This window comes from Poecilia formosa, unplaced genomic scaffold, assembly GCF_000485575.1.
Source record: "Poecilia formosa unplaced genomic scaffold, Poecilia_formosa-5.1.2 Scaffold152, whole genome shotgun sequence".
Taxonomy (NCBI): domain Eukaryota; kingdom Metazoa; phylum Chordata; class Actinopteri; order Cyprinodontiformes; family Poeciliidae; genus Poecilia; species Poecilia formosa.
Window position 1 is genome coordinate 800,087 of NW_006800091.1, and position 22,294 is coordinate 822,380.

A 22,294-nucleotide genomic window follows, 5' to 3' on the forward strand; every position below is an offset into this window, starting at 1 on the left:
TGGATTATTGAAATATCAACTGATTTAGACATTGAATAATCATTAACCTGAATATATAGACACAACAAAGACCATTTGCTAAAATGACGCACACTGAGCAGTAATTAAGTCAAATCAGTACATATATAAATACAAGAAAAATCTTCTTAACGTGTAGATTTGTCCTATCCAGAACTCAAGCGATATCCACAAATGGATCAATAGATCAAACTTGAGCAATTTATATGTTGTTGATTGATTTATTGTTTTAGCTGCAGCTTAATCTTTTGCTACAAATGATCAAAGATTCGCTAAAGGAATGCTATGATTGCATTTTTGCCAATACAAAGTTTGGTTTCTTATTTAAAAAATGAATTGAATTATTTTTATGAATTTCTTAGTGTATTTCTAACAGCGTATAAAAATGCTTAAGTGGCTAAATAAAAAAACAAACAACTTTTGATGTGATTAATTGATTTATCACCAGGAAAATTAATTGTCAGAATAATCAATACAATAATCAATTACTAAAATAATTGTTAGCTGCAGCCATAGAGTAACTATCAAGACTCGATGAGATTTTATTTTTGGATCCATTTTTATTTTTTCCAGAACACGACCCCAACATTTCTGGTGTTTGTTGTCTTTCATGGTACAGTGATGTGTTCTCATGCATACGACGTCTCACAAATCACGTTACAGTGCCATCAGCGGCGTCGTCCTCCAGCATGTAAAGCAGTTGGTATGCTACACTGTATGAGCATATATCACTTCATCATTTAACAGGGCACCTTATGCCTGCTTCTCTGTAAAGAGGTATATTACTTCTGAGCAGCTGTCCTGAATCACCCCCTGACATTTTATTGAATCACAGCTGAATGCACATAAGCTATGGGCTGTAGTCACTCTGGAGTGAGATTGCAGTATATAGCAGTGGAGATAAACAAACCAGGAGGCGGCGGCATGCTGCGGGCCGCGTGCCGTTCCACAGGGCTCCCAAGGACCAGAGTCCTGTAGAGCTGATCACCTCCATTCATGTAATATTCATTGTTCTTTTATGAGTTTCACAGGATAACATACAACATGTACAGGGCTACAACCAACAATTATTTTAGTATTTAATTAATATATTATTGATTAAATGAATAAAAAAACCTGATGAATTCTGGAGATTTTTCATCTTAAACTTTTTTATGCAATATTAGAAATACACTGAAAGATGCAAATTCTCCTCAGTCAGCGTTAATCATGAGACTGAACTTCAATTCCTTTTGTAAATAAGAAAATAAATCATTTTATTGCTCAAAATGCAATAACAGTATTTCTTTAGTATGTGCTTGATCATTTGAAGCAAAGGATGCATCTGCAACTAAAAAATATTTCCTACATCAACATGTGAAAAGTTCAACACTTTCTGCCCAACTTAGCATCAATACAGTGTACAACTGATCTGGTGATTAGTTTTTGGATTAATTGAGTAGTAATCGTATAGCAAAATGTGCTTAGTAGATTTCTTTTACAGTAGTTTAATTATGTAAAGCTAAAACTGCTACCTGAGGAGTTTTGGGTAGGACATATTTACAGACGAAGGTTCTTATCTTAAATGTATACATTTTTTTGTACAGTTTTGGTTTAATCACTGCTCTGAATATGTTGTTCTTTTATCAAATGGCCTTAGGTATATCAGTATACTTCAGTTAGTGATTAATCCATTACTAAATTAGTTGACGATTGTTTCAATAATTGATTCATCACTATTAATCTGATTAGTCATTTCAGGACCAGTCTGAACAAAACAACTCGCCACTGCTGTAATGTGAAATATGTGATTTCCCTCTGTGCATTTCTGTGGGGATACAGGTCTTAAATTTCAATCGTAATGGTTTTTTAAAGTCTTGAATTTGGTGAAATGTACAGAAATCTTAACGTAACAAGAGGTCAAATTCATTACTCAATCCATTGACAATAACTTCAATAATCAATTCTTCATTATTAGTCCGATTAATCCAATGAATTACTTCAGGCTTAGACAGAGTCTGAAGCGAAGGTTTTAGGCTTTTAAAATTTCTCTCAGTCTTTCAGGTTTTGACCTCTCTCTGATGTTTCCCACTTGTGAAGAATCTCTCTCCACACACAGTGATGGACTTCAAATAGTCTGGAGCCGGGCTGATAAATCCTACGCAGTTTAGTAGGCAGAAACAACTGCTGGTGTGGAGATCACTGCTGAAGTCTCTTCTCTGGTCCAGTCTGCCAAAACTCCTGCTTTTACAGAGGCTGTGACATTTGCTGTTAATCACTTAATTAAGAGCAAGTAATTAGCAGCACCTGGCTGCTATTAATCCTCTTAATATAAATGGAAGCAGTGGGTTTTGCTTGGGTTTTTTTACTCCATCTATGATGTTCACTGGAGGTTGTATTTGCCAAACCTCGAGTCATTCTTGTGGGCAATTTTTATTTTTTTTTAATATCTCCTCATGCCCCTCACCCCTTACAGGTAAGCTTACTTTTGTCATTGCGTGTCACTGGGTTAACGTCAGACTTGTTGTACCTTCTGGTTTTATAAGTCTAGCTGCAAATGTGGGTGAAGTAGGTCATTCCACTACATTACTCTCTGCTGCTGCTGAATGCTTTGCAGAGCAGCACATTACAGTTCTGGACCACATATACATTTATGATCCTTTCTAAGTGAACTTGTTCTCATTTCGTTTTCCCTTCAGCCTACAGTAGCTGGTTTGCTTTGTGTTTTCTGTACGATCTATATCATTTTGAAACTTATAATAGGCCTTCATAAGCCAATAAAGTGCTTGTTTGCTTAAAGTTGGGGCAAATTGCCAATTACAATGGGAGTAAACAGTCGTCTATTGGGTTACTGGGTCAGAACCGGTGCCACCGGGGTTCAGGGATGAGCACCAGTTTGAAGACAAGGTGGTGGGGGGGGGTCTATATGTTAGAAATGACATTGAGATTCAGTGCTTCACCAGTGTTTCAAGGTTTACCACATACACCTTGAAAAATAACTTTAATCAAAAATTATTTTAAACACAAAAACGAAATCTGATTTTGTATAGGCCTCCACCACATTGTTTATGTGGAAGTGGAAAAATCATCATCAATGTTGAAGATAGAAAAGAGGAGAAGGAACATGGTGTCCATCAGGACTGAGTTGTTTTTTTTTTGACAAATTAATATTAATAGCTAATATTGTGCATCATTTTTATTAAAACAGTGAAGGGAACATGTTTTATAGAAGCCAATAACAGCTGAGCAGAACAGTCAGAACCCCTCTTAAAATTAAACCATAACAATATAATGATAGGATTAACATCTTAAAGCATAGAGAGTTAAAGGATTTACAGCTACTAATGCTGACTGAAGTTCTTACGCTCAAGAAAAGCTGTAGTGTTCACTCATGAGACTTGCTAAGACGTTGATCAGACTTATTTATAAAATCTAAAAACACAAATAGTTGGAATATATTATATTATTTATAAGTGCTTTTATATGGTAAATAAAAATGTAATAGTTCAAGTAAATAAAGGTACAGTTGGTATTTATCTAGAAAACAGTCATGATTCGTTAAACCAGGTTTGATGCTAGTTTCAACCAAAAACATGCAGTGGTTTGAGTATCAGAGTTTTATCCAAGGCAGTAAAAGATTCCTGTGTGGTTATGTTTCCACTGTGTACTGACCTGCAAGGGTCAGGCGAATTAGCCTGCTGGTGTGTGAAAGGACAACATCTCTCTTTTCTGCTTGGTGTCAAAGCTGAACGTTTATCTGATTGAGTTGAGGCCAAGTATAGAAATAGAGATTTGCAAAGCCACAGATCTTTGACTCTGAAATCATGAAATCATGCATTGAAAGGCATCATTTTACAAGATGACTGCTCTAAATTTTTGTGCAGTAAATCAGAAGGTTGAATGATGGACATAGAGCTTTTTCAACCCACATTTGGCTTGATGCTGAACCCCACAATTCAGAGAGCTAAACTTGTTTTGATCAAGCTGTTTTTTTTGTTTGTTTTGTTTTTTTATACATTTTTACTCTTAAAATCCACTGCAATTCCAAAAATCCTGGATTCTATCAGCACCACTATATTACTAACATTTAATTATGAATTTAGAGAGATTTTAATAAAAATACAACAAAGTGATATTAGGTCTGAATCCCAAATAACGTCACCTTTTTACTTCTTCAGTCTTTAGTTAGCCTACTGTCTACCACTGGAAAAACTGTAGACATTAACAGTTGCATTACTGATCATGTCTACAGTTTTATGAATGTTTATGACAGTTGTCATAAAGTGTCATTAGGTAAATAATGACACTTTTAATGCAAAGTTGCTCTAAAAGTTGCATTAAAAGTCCATTAAAAGTGCCGACTTTGCATGATTTTGTAAATTATGATAATTTAATGCAGTTGCCATTTTTAAAGGACTTTCAATGCACCTTTTAGAGCAACTTTGCATTTAAAGTGTCATTATTTACCGAATGACACTTCATGACAACTAAGCATTCATAAAGACTTCTTTATGTTCATGACAGATGTTATGTCATGCTTATAACAGTGTCATGTCAGTCTTATGCACACCCCTTCAAATAAAGTGTTACCCAAATTTTACTTCAGTAATATCATGAGGCACTCTAACTACTTTATCCATTGTATGGCTTATTTGGATGAAGATTAAGCCATACAACTCAAATACTCAGCACTTAAATGTCCTTTTATATTTTTTGACTCCTGAGTAATTATTTGAATGAGTAAACATATATTGAAGTAGTGCTTCTCTTACTTGTTGGCAATTCTACTCACCTTTAGCAACTTGTCTTTCTCAGTGAAACATTTGAACAACTTACCTCTTGTGGTTAAAATGAAGAACAAAATGAATGCTAAAAGTAAGCTTTTAAGATTTTACTTAATAGTTTATTTGTAGCTGTTTTTTTCTGAAAATAATTTCATCTCTACAGTTTTGTTTCTTGTAACAAAAACAGTTTTGTGTTGACTCTCTGCTCAGCATATTTAAAGTAATCAATGAAGCTATTACACATCACAGTGTTAAAATGTGAACACTCTGTTTATGCAGAGTCTCTATAAAATCAAAGGTGGCACTTCCAGTCAGCAATAAATGAGGCCTGCGACACCTCCAAAGGACCGTAGCCGCCATGGAGCCGTTCCAGTTATTTTCATACCTGACTAGCGCTATCACTGGCTCTCGTGCCACCATTTCTCTGGTTAGCTTTAAGCACATTGCCCGCTGATTGCACTAATCCAGTCAGATAGATCAGGTGTGCCAGCTGTCATGCCGAGACACTTGGCACCGTCGCCGGAGAAAAAGCAGGTTGCGTAACAGCCGGTGAGCAGCCATGCAAAGCGGATGTGTCCTGTTAAATAATCCATTAAGGTTTTTTTTCTGAGGTTCACCATCCTGTTTAGATACGACAGGGCTGTCCTCTCTGTTTTGCCTTTTATTTACATTTGCTTTGCCTTTTTCCCCTCCTGCAGAAGAGAACAAAATGGTCACATGGAATCAGAAGTGGCAGATCTGGAGCTTCCCAAGCAGGTCGCCCAGTGGTGCGCTTCATGCTGTTGTGGCGTCTTTAAGCTAGAGGCGGCTTTTCAGCATTGAGTGCTTTGATTACCACATACCCTACCTAAATGGATTTTGTTTGTGATTGGGATTATATAGCTTTACAGAGACAATTATGCTCTCATACTGCAAGATGAAAGCTTGTCTAGGAAAGGCTACTGTTCCTTTTACTTGTAAGACGATTCCGCATTGTAAATTTACACCTTTAGCACTGCATCGCTTTTTCTTTTATTTTTGTATTATTTTGTACTAAATCATGATGAAAAGATTTCTGAAACAAATAATACATCATTTTGCCCATAGATTTGATTTGGTTGTTATAACAGCCACCTATAGAATAAATATAAAGATTTATTTATCCTGGAGGGAAGTTGGCTAGATAGATGGAGTCTCTCTCAGTGTATAACAATGCCTCTTATCTCTGCCACCCAGATGGAAACAGCACTCAGGTTTGATAGCATCCTGAGAGTTGCTACAGGCGCTATGACTGTATGCATTTCACTCTCCTCGATCTCCAAATATGCCTTGTTCAGATTGCTCCTCCTTGCCACAGAGCTGTGCTCCCATAAACCCAGAATGACATAATTTCTCTTCTTGATCAGACAGTTTGATAGATACACTGTTGGACAGAAAGTACGTTTCTTTAGGCAGGAGGAAAAGAGACGGAGAGATTCCTGAATGAGGGCGAAATGAATAAAACAAACTAACAAACCAAAATTGGGACATGGAGTGTGTTTGCCTGCAGGCGCGCTGTGACTTGGAGTACCTTCTCGTCTATACACAACACTTTCTGCATTTGCAGAAAGGTGAAGCATCCAAGGACGACTGAGTAGTGGCCAACATAGGCTTCTGACCGTCCATGTTTGCACAACAACAAACTCTATGAAGTGCAATTTTCAGACAAACAAAGAAAAAGATTCTAGCAAACAAAACTAAAGGTGTGGGTGCAGAAATGTACACATGCAAAACAGGACTGAGTATGTAAATGATTCAGTTTGGAAGAAGACTGCATGCTTAGAACAGCTAAAAGAATATGTGCTGGTTTCACAAGTTGAGTAATGTGTTACCAGGCAGTTGCCAAAGAACCCAACAGAACTGTAAGAAAAGTTCACCATAAGAATATGTCTGTTCATTTTTTTAGAGAATGTGACATCTTTTTACATTTCTGAGGAATATTCTTGATAGTATTTGACATGTTTGGTTATTGTTGCAATTGTAATAAACATTCATTTGCATAAAACTATTTTTTTCCACCCCAGTGCTTAAAAGGATATTATAAACATAAACAAATGCAATTACAATCAGTTTGCTTAATCGCAAGAACAACTAACTATGGACGATATGTGATGAAATATTATAACACATTATCACGTGTTCACAGCTCTAAATACAACATGTTATATCAAAACCATATTCCGCTGCTGACTGCTGGTAGATTTGAACGAAATAATGAATAAAATCCTCCTTCGGTAAATATTAATTTAAAGGTAACCTACTATGCTTCCTTCAACAAATTAGGATAGGATGTACAAAACATGTTCATTATATTTTTTGCACAAAATAATTTTTAGATAATGAGATTTTAGTCTGCTCAATTCAAATGGTTTTGAGCTCCTGTTCAGAATGAGCTGCTTTAGGGCCTCTTGTCACTTTACATTGAAATAAGCTGCTGCTATCCCTCCTAACTCAACGCTTACATATTATCACGTGAAAATGGTTTGCAGACTGATGCTCACTTACACAACTGTACATCTTTGAAAAGCAGAAGTTTAGCCTCCTGCACAACCAACAAGAGTACAGCAACTAGTTTCTGGATGATAAGTCAACAGCAAAATATACAGCAGTAGAACCAGATGACCAAATGTGTTGCAGCTCTGCTTGGGTTGCTAGGTAACGGCACAGTGCCCATTAACTGTGAATCAACAATCAGAAACTGCTTGCAAAAATATTGACCTATTGCCAAAAATTGCTTTTTAAGCACTTTGGCTGCTTGTTGAAGCAGTTGAGACCCAAATAGAAGTACTAAAGTATGCAAAATGTGAATTTTGCATAATAGGTCCCCTTTAAAGGGGTACAAACTTATTTAACCACAGTATCTTGTTCTGTTTTCACTTTTTTCCCTTTAGATTTTCCCCCCTATTTTGCTTTGGCTGTAGGTAAGAGTTCTTCCAGCCACTTTATTAGTCTAATTCTAGTTTGACTGTGAGTTTCTGAAGACAGACCTCACAAATAAAAATAAAAATAATAATCTAAAGTGGGCATCGTGTTGTGTGGCCGTCGTCCCTCCGAGTTGTTCAGGTTGTCCGGGATCTTCAGCTTGGAAAGCATGCTCTTTAATCCACTGTCCTTAATGGTCCACCCTCGGGGGACTTGAGCAGAGACGAGTGAGGATGAGTGAGCAGTGAGCTTCAGAGAAGAGACTGATGTAAATGTGAAGAAATAGGCTCCATGGGTGAGAGGACAGAAAAGTAAAAGAACTGGGGTGATAAAAAGACGAGGTTTGAGCAACGGATTGTGAGAGAAAAGGGAGGGACGTGGAGGTGGAGGCGGTGGGGCTGGAGGGGCAGCCAGGCGCCTTCTCCTACCTCATGGGAAATCAGCAACGCACGCCTGGTGAGTAAACTGGAGGGCTGCTCCAACATGTCAAAACAAGATCACTAAACCTTTTTGATCGTGGGTTAGATGAAGATGCGATGTCCCACTTGGTTGGAGTGTGATGTCTCATGGCTGACTTTTGTTTTCAGCAGAAAAATGCTTGCAGTCTCTGCAGGACTCGGCATGTGGGATCATTTACTCTGTTTCAGAAACATTCAGACCTTCTCCTCCACCTGGAGCTGGTTAATAATCACCTAGATGAACAATTGAAAGTAAAAATATGCACTTCAGTTGATGGTAAAACCACTCGGTGAATTATCTTCATGTTGTGTTATCAGTACTTTGATGGAAATAATGAACAGATGTTTTTTTTTTTTTTTGCCAAATGAAAAGAAAAAGCTCCACATTCTTGTTCCTAATACTCCGAGCTCATAGTAAAATTTCCATCCCATCTGTTTTTCTTAGCATAATTTTAATTGAACACCTGCTTTTTATTTGCTACATACCCCCACTATGCTACACAAGACAATTCAATGTTTTCCTAATGAAAGACGGTGCAGAACGTACGATGCAAACTTTAGCTATCAGTTTTCAGACCATGGAGCAAACTCATCAATGTGTGGATTAATCCTCATCAGTGTCAATGTGTATTTCATTTAAACCTTCACACTCTGTTAATGCAGGGAATGTGAGGAAGAGTCTGGATTACACTGTATGCAGCAATGCAAGCACAGTTTGCTACCTGATACGCTATTGGCTGTTGTTTGCAAACAGCCAATCCAGGAGCGTCATTCATTTTCCTTGGTGCTGATTGGCTGTTCCCTCAAGAGCAGAAAAGAAAATTATAGTTATAAGCTTCTCCATGGTGCCAAGACAGTTTATCCTGTGTGTTAATGCATATTAAGGTACATTTGGTGTTTGAATTGTTAAAATAGACAGTTCTGAGTGTTTTACAGCATTTCTGTGCAAATAAACCAGATACTGTAGACACATTGCATGTTAATGTTTGTTTATAATTTTGTGCATGCAAAAAGATTCTTCTTTTACTTGACATCCACAGCTGCGCTGCTGCAGTAAAACAATTTAGTTAAAACAAAACCTGGAGTTGTTAGTGCAGTGCGTCTCAGCAAAGGGAAAATAAAATCAGAAAACCGTTGAACAGCTCAAAACCACTCGCATTTTTTTCTGCTCTGTCTGTTTCGGTACACGTTGATCCATTGCCATGCCAACTGACTAACAACAACTCCTCTAGTGTTTCAGGATTTGACACCAAAAAATGCAACCATTTCCCTCACAATATTCAGTCCACCACAGTATCATGTTTTGATGTTTGATTATTAAAAAGTGATCGTCTGAACACAGCGGTGGATGATTAAACGCCTGTGCTACTTATGATCTGTCAGTTGATGTGTGACTTTTTTTAACGTAATTGGAACACACCGAATTCTGCAGCACATTAACATGTTAAGATTGTTAAAGTCAAACTAGCATAGCTGACCTACTTCCCTCTCCCTTGCTATTCTTTTTAATTAAAACTTTTTTCTGACCTTGCTATCTCAGTGTCACAGCGTTGACAATTAGCAAAGCACTGTCTTTTTTTCTTCCATATATCATGCATACATTTAAGGTTTAGTGTTATGTTGGCAACTCTACAGCTAAAACCAGTGGTCGTCATTGTCCCGAGCAGATTTTAATTCCTCCAGCAGGCAACCTGGGGTCGGGATCTTGCACACATGACGTCACGTTGCAACGTGTCTATAGGTTTCGTCTTTTTGGACCTTTGGTTTCTCTGTAACGTAACTCTGACATGACAGTGTGCAAAAATCTAAGTAAATCAGCAGTTTCTAAAATACTCAGTCACTCTCTTTCATTTTTGTGCTCCATTCAAACATAATAGAGCCGTCTTCTCCACATGTAGATTCCCAAATGCATTGAGAAGGTGCATTTAAATGGCTAGTTTATGTGCAGCGCACCTAATAAAGTGGCTGAGGAAACTAAACGTCTCTCACATAAGTTGGCTATTAATTTGTTCTGGAACTTAATTGAATTTGACTTTTGCAGGTTTTTCAGGAACCTATAGTTTGCCTTTTATTAAGCTGGTAAAATGCATTGTTTGCTGTGGAGTTATTAATAATATCCGCATTTTTTAATTCTACATAAATTCTGTCAAACAAACTAAAGAAAAACAGTATTTTATGCCCCGTAATTACATCACCTCTACGGAGAAACAGATTTTATGTTTTTGCCCTCATAACTGCCTAATGCTCTGAGTGGAAAAGACGGCCATTTTAGCTCGCTAACTTCAGCCCGTTGTAGCAGTCAGTCATACATTGCATAATCATGTTGTTATCCATAATTTGGTCATTTTTTGTCTCAGAGAGGTTTCTCAGAATGTTCTTTTTTTTTTACTAGAGCTCAGAAAAACTGATATTTACACCACAAATAAGTTGTTGTTGGGGGGAAAACATCAGCTGTTGTCTAGAGGCCATTTTTAGCTTTGCTGCATTGATTAGAAACTCGCAAACCGCCACAGAAAAACACAAGGTCACAGCATCAATGCAGCTTTAATCCACAAAGCTGGGGCTAAAAGCTGGAGGACGATTTCCAGAACAGCGAATGGGAGGGCTGGAGTGTAGATGGGGGGATATGAGGGTGAAGAGTAGGTGAGGAAGAACAGGGACTTGACTTAATGGGGATTTCATCAAGATGGCTGTCAGGAGAATAAAGGCGGAGATGATCTCTGCCACATAAATGAGCTCTTTTATGGTGATTAGAATAATGAGAAACTGAGACAGAAAAACACTCTGGAGTCCCAAAAAATATCAGAGAAAAATATTAACTCAATTATAAATCCTAGTTTTCATAAACAGCCTGAAAAGCTGGAGTTTGATTAACTTTGCAGGTCTGAACAATAAAAACAGCGGGAGAAAAATGTTTGTATTCACAGGCATTATTACCTGTTTATGTTGTTTAAATGAACTTGTCCATCTGTCTGTCTCCCATCCATCCATCCATCCATCCATCTCTCCAGCTAGCTTTTTTCCACAATTTAAGCTCAACTTTTATATTTCCACATTAATGACCGATTATAAATCATCAAAAAATGTCTTGAAACTCAGGAAATCTAAGCCTGGAAAAATGTGGATATTAAAACTGTGTAGCATCCCTTTATTGAGAGTCGGCATGAACACCTCAACTTTTATTATGAAACAGAAGAAACCCTCTTGTTATCAAAATCTGGTATCAGTGTTTTGATCCATAGACTAATTATGTTTACTTAATCACAACCATAATTAATGGTTTGTTGATATTTAGTTAAATGTTGACACAGAGCCATTTAACCTTGTTTAACCCCCTAAAGCCACCTGAGGTAAAGGCCATTCATTTACAGTGAAGCCCGGCAAAGGCATGTTTGAAAGGGAGCAACCGACCGTCGTGGTAGCAGCTTGCACTTTTGTTGAATGTTCTCCAAGCACAATGATGTTCCAGCCATGCGTGACGAAACCAAGCCCCCTCCAAACAGTAAAGTAGGACAACATCTGGTGTACAGAGCTAGAAAATACTAACGCCAAGTTGAGACAAGTTTCCTGGTTCCCAAGAAAACACCATCACACAACAAAGAGCCTCTGAAACTGAGTGTGTGTGTGTGTGTGTGTGTGTGTGTGTGTTTTTGAACAATGCACAGATCCTCAGGGTCACTGGACAGAGCTGGAGTAGGGTGAATGAATTTGTTCTAAAAATTGTTTTAATAAGACATCAAGTTTGTGCTTCAGTGTGGAAATGGATATATTTCCCATGCAGGACTGGACCGCCGGAAAGAACAGGCTTAACCCACCATGACTGGAACGATTTGCCCAAACCCACGGGCATGCAACAAATGACCAAAAGCCAGTGATAAAAATTTGTATTTGTTGTCTCTATGAATTTCAAATAATGTAATAATAATAATAATAATAATAATAATAATAATAATAATAATAATAATAATAATAATAATAAAAAATCTTATATGTGGGGTCAGTTTCACAAAAGTTTTCATCCACATGAACCCACATGAATCAAACCCAAAGGGGGCAATGTAGAGCAAAGCTAAAACCTACGTAGGAATAGGAACTTAAATATTGTTTACCCATTTCTGTACATGGATAGAAACTTTATTTCAGACTCAAGGTCCAACCAAAGAAGAACAAAGTAGCAAACAACCAAACAGTTCTGATCCAGACGTTGGCGAGAACTGCAGAACAAAAGAAGAAGCAGCGCTAACAACATAAAATACAATCAAAACTTCACCAACAAATGCTCATATGTGTTTTCAGTTCACCTCTTTAAGCTGGTTTTATTTGGGGAGATGGCATAACTTCCAGATAAAGCAGCTTCAACAAGATCCTTCACTGCCCCTTTGGTGTTTAGATTCGAACAAACCACAAATATAATCTACCACATCAGGGATACTGCTGGAGCTGGTCGACTCACTATAAATTTCACTGATCAGTAAGTCTATTTATTATCACATCACCAGATTCCCCATTTCCCTCTCAGCTAGCTGTAGGCACAGGTCCATCCTCACACTACTGGGGAATCATGAGAATGATAAATCTGACGGTTCCTTAGCCGCGTTGCATGTTACGGCCTGCAGGACGAGCAATGAATCGCTGATTAGATTGGGCCGCAGTTTGTCTGAGCGTGTGCGTGTTCACTCTTACAGGGGCATTAGGCGTGTTTGTGTCTGTACGGGGACTCATTTGTTCGATCCCGGCACAGGAACTAAATATACTTATTTTCTGCTCGCTTCTGTTTTTCCCAAGAAAACAAAACAGCCACCGCAGAAGTAATCTGCATCCAATTTTCTATTAGAGCGTGAAGCAAAGATCCCATGTGGTCCGGTTTTAATGCTGCTGACGGATCTGCTGTCCAAGCCCGCCTCAGGAGTCGGGGGAGTTTGCTTAAAAAGTTTGGCCGGCTGTAACCTTAAGCTCATCGCTTATCTCCACGCTTTCAGATTGTTTGAAGAACATGTTTAGCCTTCTGCTCTTCATCTAATTTATATTTTTGTGAGACGTTGTGAACTTTTTACCATAGTGAAGATTTCTGTTAGACTTTTTAAACTAAACTACTGCTTCAAGAGTCATAACACTCCATAAAGTAGCAACAAGTTTGTATATTAAACTATGCGATATGGATCTTTTGTTTTTAATTACAGTAAAACATCTACATTCTGTAAGCTAAAGGCAGTCAATCTTGCCAACTAGTTTCTTCAAATAAAAGGTTTTCTTCACTGAAAATAATCAATAACAGTTCATTATTAATAGCAAACTATTGACGAACCTTTTACTAAAATCAAGATTTATCCTTTTAGAACAACTACCAATTATTTTAAGCATAAATTACCAAGAGTCCCTCAACTCTTAGCATATAGGAAGATGCAGCTTGGGTGTTTTTAATTAACTTTTTTATTATTGCAAACATGAAGTGTAATATAATTAAAAGCATTTAACTAGTTTATATAAGAAGTAAAAAAAAAAAAAACATGCCATGCCATCCTCCTCCTACCACTTCCTGATGTCTTCTTTGTCTTTTTCAATGAAGGTTTGAAAAATACTTTTTTTGATGCAACCGAAAAACCACCTCATCCTAGTTCAAAAACTTTTTTATCAACAAGTATTTATTTTAAATGGCATGTTTCCATTAAGCAAGAAATTTTTTGTAATTCCAATTTGTGCATTGCAGCTTTAAAACTTTCAAGAGGACAGACATAACTGATTTTTTTTTTTTTTTTGGGGGGGGGGGTTATTTTGTCACTGGAATCATGTTGATGAACAAAGGAAACGAGTCCCATGTTTTCTTCTTGGCTCTCCATCTTCTCCATTTTATGAAATGCAGTGAGCTTCATCTCATACTGTGTACTTACACCATTTCTATACACTAGAACACTCAATAAACCATGTGCAATGAATGAAAAGGCAACTGGATGGCAGCATGTAAGCTACATATTCAACTTTTTCACTCATTAGTTTAACAAATTTCGGTTTTTCCAAGATTTCTAATCAAGTAATCCCTAACTATCCAGTCTCTCTGGACATAAGAAAGCCATACACTCGGCTTACTAAACAACACAGAGGTGCCTTTCCTTATGTAATCACTCCCACATAGAGAGTACCAAGCCTCATTAACCCTCTGGCAGGGAGCACTCGTGGGCCACTTTTAAAAGCCCTGCTCCACTGTTGCCTCTATTGCCAGCCTTAGTGTTCCTCTCTTAAAAGCATCCATCTCAATCATCACCATCATTGTCTGATAATGGATGCTTTGTTGCAGCTGTTTCAAAGCAAGACAATGCTTTGCACTGTAGCTTCACTGGAGAAATTGAGACATCTCGTTGAATTTAAATGCAGCAGAAGTCAATTTTTTTCCACAGTCGGTGTTTGAAATATTAAACCCGGTCCATCTCCTCTACATATACACTTCTTAACTCCTTAAAACTCCATCCCTGTTCAGCTTCTCAGTCGCTGGGTTCCTAATTATTTGCTGGCTTGTTCGGCGTCTGAAAGCAACTTGCTGCTGAAATGCTGCTATTGGCAGCAGAGCAAATCATTTGGATGCCAACAAATTTCAGCAGCTAAAAGCTTCATGTGGGGAGAAATGTTCAGCATGCATGAGATGAACCAGGCTGCTCAGGTAGAACATGAAGACAAAATTAATTGTGGGTAAAATGGCTGCATGGCGAATACACGCAATACGGAAGAGTTATTATGAATTTTAGGTGGCCAGTTGGTAACCTGTCCATCATGGTTTTATTGTTATCTGAAACATTAGCTTGTTTTGTTGCTGTTTATTCTTTAAAAACCACACAATGAATGGTTTGAATTTTACCTATTTCGAGCTTTTGTTTGATTTAATTTAAATAAGTGTTGCCATATCTTCTCGACGAACTGCGGACAAAGGGTATTTTCCAACTGAAGTTATAGCAACAGACTATAACTTGCTCCTTTGTTCATCCAAGGTGCACAAAGGAGCGGCATAGAAGATCCTTCCTCCCAGTAGCTGTTAGACTATGGAGACATGACTGCTTTCAACAACTTTAATACATTTTTACACCCCTGCTTGTATTTAGATAATATTGTTGCTATTTTTCTGCAGTTTTTATTTTTATATTTAAAACATTGTTTGCATGTCAAGTGAAGAGTGGAGAGTACTGGAGGTCCTCAATTTACTTTGAAAACAGAATTTCTTAAGACCTTTCTTGTTTTTTTTTCTTCTATTCAACAATATAATAAATTCACAATAAAGCAAAGTAGTCATTGTTTTGTTGAAAAGGAATCTGTACATTCAAGAGTCTTGCATAGTTACTGTGTTAAATAATAAGTAATTTTCCAAAACATTTTTGGGGTTCTTTGTTGTTTAAAAAACAAAAAAATATTTGCAGTGCTCTACTGTAGTAAGCCGCTTATTTATTTATTTATTTTTTTTTACCAAAGTATAATTAAAGACAACAAAATCAGTATTACTTTGTCTTACATGTAAAAAAAAAAGTTTAAGAAGATTTTATTTGATAGTTGTGACCAAGAGACCAAAAAAAAAAAAAAAATCATCTATAGCGCCAGCAAATCTGCATTAAAAACACTGTTTATAATCCATAGACATTTACAAAGATGGTTGACATCAAGATTTATGATTTTCTGCTTGTTTTTTGTTATTATTTTTATGAGTGATGTATTTTTTGGCACAGTGGGATAAAATTCTGGTCTGAGGTTTTGTCTATTTATCTCTAGCTGTTCTATGGGACCCACCCTACGCTACCATAGCAACCGGTGACTCAGCACTTTCTATCACTGGTTAATAAATTACTCAGCAAGCCATTTCCTTATATTAATCTATCATTCATTAACAGCTTACATTTTTAAAATTCTGCCCTGTGAGGATTAGGCAGATATGTAACCTTTTATTACTTCTAATAAAATGTTGTGGTTTTACAAGCTGTTACTAGAACCATCAGAAAAGATGGATGACCTGACATTTTTTAAAAGCAAAGCTTCAAACTTTCAACAAATGGTATCCAGAATGGATCCTTTGTTTTCTTCCTCATCATCTTGTTCCCAGTCTAATTCAAAGCTGCTTTATCACAACCCTTCACTGTGTTTAGCTCAAGTGCATTTCTGAGAAAAATTGCTGGATGTTCATTTTTATTTCTTAGAAATAAAATAAAATTTTTAGGTAACACTTTATTTGAAGGGGGGTGAATAAGACTGTCATGACACTTTCATAAACATGACACAACACCTGTCATGAACATGAATAAGCCTTCATGAATATTTATGACTGTTGTCATAAAGCGTCATTCGGTAAATTATGACACTTTTAATACAAAGTTGACATTATTCAAAATGTCTGTTATGACAACTTGACATTAACCAAGAAATCATTGCTGTTTAAACTTTACCTTTGATAACATAAAGTTACCTAATTTTTAAAGTGCAATCAGTAATACTTTTATAACAAACTTATATTAAACAATTTATATCAATTTTCAATGTTTTACCTACATTTGTATTGGAAATGCAGCTACTGTCCACTCCAACTGACAGGATTTTTTTTCTTCTTCTCTCTTCCATTTGCTGTTGACCTGCGGCTGCTGATGGCGGCCTCCTCACCTCATCGTTTAGGTAAGTCATCCTCATTCAATCGCTTTCAGACTGCTGCCCACCTTGGAGATCCATAATGTCTTGCATAACCTCCACACTCACTCAATTCAACCTTGGTAGAAAACGACCTGAAGTGTGCAGGCATGAAGGAAGCCGGGATGAGTAACGCAGAGCCATGCCTGTGTAATTAGCCGCCCTAGCGATGGGGTTGTTGTGCAGGGACGTGTCTTAATAAGTGGTTGTTGGTTTAGATGTGACTAAGAAAAGCACAGAGACACGAGGTCAGGTCAGCAGCTCTCGTAGCGCTTCCTCAAGGCCCGCGGGTCGCATTTAATATTCATCATCACTCCAGAGACAACAGGGAGCATCTCGGAGTTGTCCTGTGGAGTGTGTCCCGTTTTCTAACTACACTCAGCTCAGTTGGTACTGAGGAGCATGTGGCATCGATTGGGTCAAATAACCCCGGGTTCCTCCACAGTCTGGAAGATTATTTCTATTTCAAGTCCTTACAGTGCCTTGCAAAACTTTAAAATGTCACGTTACAAACACCGGGACTTGAACCTGTGACGGCTGCGTCGAGGACTGAGGCGTCCGTAGACGGACAAGAAGGTTTGACTGGAAAATAAAATCGTTAGTATGAATCTAGTCGTATTGCCTTCAAAGAGGAAAATACGTTTTCAAACACTATAATATAATAACATGATACTTATGTTGTACAAACATGGTAAGTTATTATACAAACATGATGAGTATTTCTATCGTTTCTGCATTTCTAAGATTTATAGGCTTTTGTATGATTTTCTGAGTCTAAAGTGCAATAAAAACTCCTGACAAGACACATTTCGTCAATAAAAAGACAACTGTCGTCGTGCTGTATAACCTGATTTGTTTTAGCTATTAAAGCAGTGGAAACACAGTTATCTTATTAGATGTAAACTTTATTGGTATTCCTTAATTTTGTTAACAAATAATCAGCTGTAAATGCACAAACAGCAGTGGAATGAAAGTTCAGTAGGATCCCTGTGATTTTAAAACAGCTTATAGAGACAATTAAAGTTGATTAAGACTGTAGAGGTCATGGTGATGGGCTATTTTAAACTTTAATTAAATTCACACATCAGCCCAAATACTTAAGAAGCAAATCACCTGTGCATTCACATGGTAAAGAAATTGCAAAACAACACATTTCAGGGCTGTAATAATAATACCATGATATCGCAAAACCATGATATTTTTACATGAGATCATGATGCTTTCATGACTTATGTCACATAACTCAGATTTCTGATTTTTTCAGTGTTCTTTCTAACTGGACTACTTTGTGTTGATGTCACATAAAATCTGTATAAAATAGTCTTTGTAAAATGAGTAAACGTGGAAAAACTCAGGCATGCAAATGTTTTTTCAAAGTATGAGATGAAAGGCAGAAATAAAAAGCAAACAAACTTTAGAAAGTATGAAAATGATACACGATGATGCGTCGATCATCTAATTCCATTCTTTATCATCTCTGCCTACCATAAAGCTTCCCTCCACACAGATGAGTTGGGCTCAGGTTGGACGTGTGGCTCTCAGCAGAAACCAAACTCTGCTTGACAAGACGAGCCGGTTCTCAAATTTTAATGAGCGTCCGGAGAGGATGAGGAGGCGGTCTTGTTTACCGCCAAGCTCTGAGCTGGTGTAGGTACAAAATATTGATGATACAAGGTGGGTGTGGGAAATGTAGGCGAGGATGCCCGTTTCATCTGCTCTGTCAGGACCAGTGAGTGAATTCCTGCTGTACTCTGCTGGGCTCACACATCGAGAGGTGGTTCTGCTTGTTAACCCCTCGCTTCCCCAGTCATTAACAGAGGTGTGAGTTTGAAGCACACTGGGAGGTCAGGCGCTCGTTTGTCTCTGATCTGCAGGGAGGTAAGCATGGAGAAAACAAACACACACAAAGATGAAGGGAGCTGTGTGTTTCTGAGACGGATGCTGGGTCTGAGGATGAAGCTTCACCACTGAACACGGGATAAAGTCTCGGAGAATAAAGAACAGATATCAGTTTGATCTGATACATATCCATCCATCCATCCATCCATATTTCATTATCCATCTTTATTCATACATCCATCCATCCATCCATATTTCATTATCCATCTTTATTCATCCACCCATGCATCCATCCATCCCACTTTTTGTCCAATCATTTGTATCTGTTATCATTTATATTAATTTCCAGATATACATTTGGAAATTATGCATCACTGCAAACTTGTTTGCACTGATTTGCATCTCCGTGGCAACCTTCCAGGACTATGCTGGATTTTTGTTAACAAGCCAGGGAAATGGTACAATAATTTGCTATCATAAATGTCAAATTACCAAATGGATGGAGCTGCTACTCATACACAAATCAATCTTTGTAGGGAAGGTAAAAATATAAATAAATAAATACAACCAACCTGCCTGACTATGAATTATTCTGGCCAATATGAGCTAATTATTACCTGCTGTCTGTCAGCACAAAAACACACCAGTTAAATTTATGAAGGACTCACAGTGGTTAACAGAAATTATGCTCATAGAAAAAAAGAAAGCATGTCCTATTTCATTTCAGGTATTTCAATATCTAAATATTCACATCTAAGCTCAGGTTTGCAAAACTAACAAAACACAATGCATTGGAAAAGCAATACATGAAAAAATCTAAGTTTACCCCATAAATCAGGATCTTGAAGAACCACCTTTGACTTCATTCACTCTGGGGAGGATTTATAGAGGATCATCCAACAATTATTCAACATATGTTTTTGTCTTTTTTATTTTTAGATTGCTACTCCTGTAAGGTTAAAATCAATACTCAATGTAACACTGACACGATGACAAATTATTTTAATGATATTAATTATGCTACTAGTAGAGTTGGTATGGGGGCCCAAATGAAAATCTGCTTTGAGCCCAAATAAAATTTTGGGTCGGCCCTGAGTTTAAGCATATCCACTCACCCATAGTTTTAGACCTGAAGATATCTCTTGACAAGAGTTTAGTCAAGTCTGAAACAAACTTAAGCGGATTTTTTTTTTTTTAACTGTGGCTGAAAGAACAACTCTGCTTGAGGATTAAACGTCTGCTATCATTATGAGGAAACGTTGAGGAATCCAGAGAACAGCTGACAGGGAGACCAGCTGAACCATGACATTGTTACGCCTCCCCACCATCATTACTCCGCTCCACCCACAGCAGATACTCTGTCAGACGACATTTCTGCGTCTTCTTAGAAATGTCAAGCAGGCTATTAATGGCCGCTGCTAATTTACGAGCTTCCTCTGCATTGTTTCCTCACCTCCTTCCATTCTGCCCTGGTAGAATGGGGTAGAATGGATGCTCACGGTCAGGTTTCAGATGAGATACCCCAGGTTCTGAAGAAAGCAGGTGGCTGACAGTGGAGATGAAACCTCACTTGTTTCCCACCGCAATTTGTGTTTATTGGGTTGTAAATCTTATCGTTCATTCATATTTGCTGTTCGCATTGCCCCCAACGTCATGCCACCTAAAATAGACCAAATGCCTTTGAATATTGCTATCACTGCTACACAAACATTTCAGCTCACACAGCTTTATCAGAGAGAACAAAATGACACACAGTGAAAGCATTTCCCCAGAAGAAAGGAACGCCATGATTCGCTTTTCTCTTCTCTGAAGACTAATATGTAATATCTTAGCAGCCGTCTACGCAAATGCATTTATTTTGACGCAGATAAATTACCTTTTCGTTCCAGTTGATGCTCTGTCAAAGTACAACACCGCATCATACAATAATATTATTTCTGTCCTGACATAAGTAGCTTATCTTAGTGTGAATTTTAACTGATAATATTTTCATGGTTATTACTCCCCCTTTAAATTTTTCTAGTTATGACTTTTTCACCCCGAGCAGATTTACATGAATCCATTATTCTAGATATTTGTGAGGTTTTTGTTCTGATTAGCTAATCCTTCAAACACAGGCAGCGTGTGACTTACTGACACTAAATCAAGATCCTCAGCAAAATAAATATATGAATAAAATGCTATCGAACAGATTCACTGCGACTATTATCTTCCTAAAGAGAAGGGAGGGAAATGGAAATTATAAGAGTCTGAGGTTGTGCAATAAAGTGATTTAACTTTTTACTTTTCTAACTTGCTGTAACAGCCATTTGTGCTAGAATGGAAATAATAGCCCATGTGCAGGCTGTACCACATAGCATACACATAGACTATTAGATTCTGACACTGTGTCAGAATCTATCAAAAATATCCAACAATTTCAGAGCAGAGGTTCATGTCACTTTAAAACTGCGGCTGCATCAGCTAGCTGTCCTGCCCTGCTAATGCTGGCTTGTTTTATCATAAAAAAGTGTGACAACAATATTTTACTTATTACTTACTTTTTTTGTAGCAAACTGTGCTGTAATATTAGGTCGCATGTCCATGGGAAAAGTGAAGCGTTACCTTTGACTGTGCTGTTTTACAGTCATAAGAGAAGACAATTACTTTCATCCTTTGTTGTTTGGATTTTTTAGTTTCATTTGTGTTTCTGTTCATTTATTTATTTCCATATATTTGGACATTTTAGTTCAATCCTTGGGTGTGTTCACGCATTTTCATTGTTTGTGTTTCTTTTTGTTTACTGTTTTTCCTCCTCTCTTCTTTAGTCTGCCATTCTTCCCCCTTCCCCAGCTGCATCTACTCACTGTTGTTTAGCTTTTCTGGTCCCTTTGTCATTTATGCCTAATTCCCTCAGTATATTAATGTTCCTCAGTTCTCCGTTTTCCCCATAGCTCCTTCTGTTGCACTCCGTTGATCTCCATCTTCTTCCCCTTTTCATTGCAGTTTCCATACTTTTCATTGCTTCATTAAATCACATGTTTTCCTATCTGAATATTGGTCCAGTCCTGACCTTGCCAATCCTGATAGTTTTTTCCTTATATATTTTGTAATGAATACACCAATATGCAAATCTGAGTCAATATTCAATGGTACTATTGCTGTTATGGCCCATATTGCAATATTATATATTGCAATATTATATATTGCAATATTATATATATTTTCTGATCCATTCGACGTTGTCGAATGGATCAGGAAATATAACCAACATTTATTTACAACCAAATAAATGTTGGTTATAAATATCATCTCCGTTTTGTGAATGTGAATGTTGATTTATTGTGTATTCCCACTTTTTTGGTATTTCCTTTTTTTCTAGACTCAAGCATCTAATAGTGCTGTCTTTAAAACTTTAAATCCTACATTCATAGGAGTTCAATTTGTTTGAAGTCCTAATTAATGTGCAGCAAAGGCTTTTTTTTAGAACCTCTGGGCTCTGCTCAGTACATCATGCATCACCCATGTACACACTGCTGTATACCTGGTGATTTGTTGGCAGCGGTAATTACCACTAGAGGAATGATCGGTCTCTCCTCAGCCTGTCGATATCCACTCTGAACGCTGTGATGACTGGTGACCTGGTAG